The sequence below is a fragment of the Nycticebus coucang genome, chromosome X (genome assembly GCF_027406575.1).
Source record: "Nycticebus coucang isolate mNycCou1 chromosome X, mNycCou1.pri, whole genome shotgun sequence".
NCBI classification, from domain to species: Eukaryota; Metazoa; Chordata; class Mammalia; order Primates; family Lorisidae; genus Nycticebus; species Nycticebus coucang.
The window spans coordinates 119,812,111-119,816,782 of NC_069804.1; the positions used below are offsets into that span (position 1 = coordinate 119,812,111).

The following is a 4,672-nucleotide window of genomic DNA, read 5'->3' on the forward strand; positions in this document are numbered from 1 at the left end:
TCATGTCTGTTAGAGTTTTTCTTATTAATTGAGGTGCATTCTGGTTGGGTGCATAGATATTAATAATTGAGATCTCATCATATTGAGTATTACCCTTAACAAATATGAAGTGACCATTCTTGTCCTTCTTTACTTTTGATGGTTTAAAGCCTACTGTATCTGCAAATAAAATTGCAACACCTGCTTTTTTCTGATTACCATTTGCCTGAAATATGGAGGACCATCCTTTCACCCTGAGTCTGTATTTTTCTTTTAGGTTAAGATGTGACTCTTGTATGCAACAAATATCTGGCTTTAGTTTTTGTATCCATTCAGCTAACCTATGCCTTTTTAGAGGATAGTTTAAGCCATTCACATTAATGGAGAGTATTGATAAGTCTGGTGGAATTTTGGGTATCGAGTTTTTCAAAGGTCCAGTGGATATTTTTAATCCTTTTGCCAGTGTGGAAGTTGGAGTTTGATCCAAAGTTTCTGAGTGAGTTTACTTTTGTGGAATAGGATTGGGTTGGTCATTGTGGAGGATAGGTCTGAGAATATCCTGAAGAGCTGGTTTACTTATGGAAAATTTTTTCAACATATGAATGTCATTGAAGTATTTAATTTCTCCATCATAAATGAAACTCAGTTTAGCTGGATACAAGATCCTGGGTTGAAATTTATTTTGCTTTAGGATATTAAAAGTCGATGACCACCCTCTTCTGGCTTGAAAAGTTTCAGCAGAGACATCTGCAGTTATTCTAATATTCTTTCCTTTGTACGTAACGGTTTTCTTTCACCGGGCTGCTTTGAGAATCTAGCAAATAGATCAGTCTGGGAAGGTTGATAGAAGCAAATAGATCAGTCTGGGAAGGTTGATGTCTCCTTCCCCACTTTGCGCCTCCAGCAGACCCAGTCACTGGTATCTCTGCAGATGGCTAACCCAGTTGCCTGTAGTGAACAGATACTCCAGGGGTTTGCACCTTCTTGAATTGCAAGGAAGCTTGCCAGGCCCCTGCAGTCTGCCGCTATCTAGCAGGAGGAGATGGGGCCTAACATCTTTGAGTGCTTGATGCAGATGGTGGGAGGGAGGTGTTCACTCAGGCTTAGCCCCGTCCCTGATTGATGTTGCGAACAGAACAGAACAGAACAGACAAATTTGCAGGGTTCTGTCTCTGTTTCTGCTAAAATCGCCTACAGAAGACAGGCTGTTCTGTGTTCAAACGTATTTGCTGCTGGAGGTTTGTGTCCGATAGTCGGTCCTGCCCTGGAAGCTTCCCGGGTTTGTGAGCAGTGTCAGGCAAATCCTTTGCTCACTCGTGGCGTCCTCTGGTTGCCCAGGGAGACAGGTTGTGTGGCTTCAGAATATCCAGAAGTGAGCCGTTTTGCTGTTAAGGAAAAAACAGCTGTTAATTTGCCTCCAGGAACTGCCGCTCTGGTGTGGTCACCCAGCCGACCCTTTTCTCCTCTGTCTTGCGCCCCAGAGTCAGCACTGAGCGGCCGCAGTTTATGCTCTGTCCACACCCCTCGAGAGATCTCCCAAGAATCTGGACTCCTGGGGGGCAGGCCCCCAGACCCCTGAGTGAGAGTGGGGGGAAGCTAGAGTTTCATTCAGTTTTATGCCTGGCCGTATTGTTGCCCAGGGAAGGCTGCTGCACCGCACCACAAGGAAGTGCCACCAAGGTGTGACTCCCCCTCAGCCGAGTGCTCTCTCCTCAATCACGTGTCTCAGAGTTAGCGCTGACCAGTCGCGGCTTGGGCACTGTGCACTCCCCTCGAGAAATCACCCAAGGGATCTGAACTCCTGGCGGACAGGCCCCCAGACCCCGAGTGAGAGCAGGGGGTAGCTAGAGTTTCATTCAATTTTATGCCTGGCCATATTGATGCATGGGGAGGGCTGCTGCACTGCACTGCAGGGAAGTCCCGCAGAGGCGTGTCTCCCCCTTAGCCGGGTGCCCTCTCCTCACTCACATGCCTCAGAATCAGCAATGACCAGTTGCAGCACGGGGAGTGTCCACTCCCCTTGAAAAATCACCCAAGAATCCGAACTCCTGGGTGACAGGCCTCCAGACCTCAGTGAGTGGGAGGGGAGTGTTGGGGGTTCAGGGTTGCCGGCAAAGGATTTTTAAAGTTTTATACAGTTTTATGCCCGGCAGGAGAATACCATGGCACCCTACTAGGTGAGGTAGGTCCAGTTTTTAGAAGGTCTCTCCTGTGGAGTGGAGTGGGAGGGCCTTTAATTTCTGCCTGTTTGTTTAATTGTGGGGCTCTTGAGCCGGTCTCATGGGGGAGGGGGACTCCTGTCCGCTTGGTGGTGTATTTTGTACCTTTTGTTTGCATCCTTGTGATCACAGCTTGCCTCAGCGGTGTTGATGTGAGTTCTTCAAACTTCTCTCTTGGTGCAGCTCAAATCCACCAGGATACTTACTAAATTCCTGTCCCTTAACTCTCCTTCTGGATGGGAGCCTCTGTTGAAAGCTGGCTTCAGTCCGCCATCTTGTCTCTCCCCCTTTTCTTCCATTCTTGAGATACTTTACTACGAAGAACATGTTCCAGCTCAATCCATGTAAACATGAAAGAGGAAATGTCTCCATCTTTCTTTAAGGCTGCATAATATTCCATGGTGAACATATACCACAATTTATTAATCCATTTGTGGATCGATGAGCACTTGGGCTTTTTCCATGACTTAGCAATTATGAATTGGGCTGCAATAAGCATTCTGGTACAAAAATCTTTGTTATAATTCGATTTTTGGTCTTCTGGGTAATATATTCTAATTTTGGCCTTCAGTGTTTCTTTTGCCCTGGACAGCATAGAGGGCGCTGTCTCAGTCCATAGGCAGGAGGTATGGTATAGGGTCTACTGTGCGTGTTTGACTGTGTAGTTTGATGCCAGGCCTTCTGTAGCATTCCTGGGGTAGCAGGGAGAAGCCACAGTGGCCCCGCTGGAACTTCCCTCCATCTCTTGGCCAGGGAGGGACAGAACCTGTGTCATGCTCCTCAGCACTTGGTGTTCTTTTCTCTGTAATTGCATCTGCATCATGTCCTCAGATCAAATGTTGTCCCACAGATGGTCAGCTTTCCCCTGAGGGTCAACAAGAAAGAGATCATTAGATTATGTACTATAGGGGAAATTTTAGCTCCAGCAGCTCCTTTCAACGAGAAATGTTTTTGTGAAAATTGGACTGTTGCTTTTGCTCCAGATGGTTGATACTTTGTTTGATCACCAGGACATCATACAGTAATGCTTGCTCCGTGGTACCAGGGCCTTATATACTTCGTCTTGCATGGCACCAAGAATGTTACAAACTCCAGAAGTTTAAGATTTTCAAGGCAAAATAGTGATGGTGGTCAGAAAAATAAGCCTCACGAATGTATTATAGACTGGAGATGTAGTCTAGAGTCTTGCTTTTGGGTCTTTAGTTCCAAAAAAATAGAGTTTCTGTGTAAATACAGAATAACATCGATTCATATCTGGACACAATTAGCTACTCCTTGCCACGGGGTTAAACAGTGGGTGTATCAAAATATGGGATGTATATACAAAACTCAGCCTTAACCTGATAAAGGTTCATCACTTCATACTGAAGTGGTCAGACATTTAACTTTTGGTCCATATGGGATATTGATCCTAGTGTCAGCTTCAGGAGACCAAAATTTCAGAGCATGGCACATGAAAGATGATGTAAACATTGTAAACGTATTGAGGGGGCATCAGAACTGGGTTTACAGCTCTACATTCTCTCATGAATTCTATGCTGTGTTTTGTTGGAGCCAGTAAAGCAGTTTTCTTTTGGAATATGGATAAATATACCATGATACGGCAACTGGAAAGACCTCACCATGATGTTGTAAGTTAGTGACATTTCTCCTGATGGAGCACAACTGGATACTCCATCTTATCATACCCAAGCGTATATTTGGTATCCGCATAATGTAGACATTCTGGTGGAATTTGGGCATATGTTTCTCCCACCTACTCCAATATTTGCTGAAGAAGAAAATGACTGATGGGTATGATATATATCTTTTAGTCATGATGGACTGCACATTGCAAGCGTTGCTGATGAAGTTCTGAAAAAATGATGAGGATTATACAGTACAAATTGCAACTTTGAGCAATGTTCTTTGTTGTGCCTTTTCTACTGATGGCAGTGTTCAGTTACAGGTACATAGGATGGAAGTATCTATTGTGGGGCGACTCCAAGGCAAGTCCCAGGTTTGAACACTTAAGTGGAATGTCAATCCTAAGAGTGATGACCACTCAAGAAGTCCAAGAGCTGGCAATTCCTTCCAACATTTTGGAGTTTCTCTCATCATATTTAGAAGACTCTGCCTTCCTATTACTAGGGACTGACAGAATATACTTTACAAAAACCACAAGATTTATTGACTTCAAGTAACTTTTTTTAAAGGTTTAGAAGATATATTTAATCTTATAAAATTTTATGCTTTATTTTGACCAGTTGAGCTATTATTTATTTATTTATTTATTTATTTTTGAAACAGAGCCCCAAGCTGTTGCCCTGGGTAGAATGCTGTGGCATCAGAGCTCACAGCATCTTTCAACTACTGGGCTCAAGTGATTCTCCTGCCTCTGCCTCCCAAGTGTCTGGTACTACAGCCACCTGACCCAATGCCTGGCTATTTTTTGGTTGTAGCCATCATTGTTGTTTGGCGGCCTGGTCTGGATT

General features: G+C 44.3%; 1 pseudogene; it reads left to right on the top strand.

Annotated features, from left to right (window-relative positions):
* The first annotated feature begins 3,048 nt into the window (after nt 1-3,048).
* Nucleotides 3,049-4,381, top strand: LOC128576968 (WD repeat and SOCS box-containing protein 1-like; annotated as a pseudogene).
* Nucleotides 4,382-4,672: the final 291 nt, after the last annotated feature.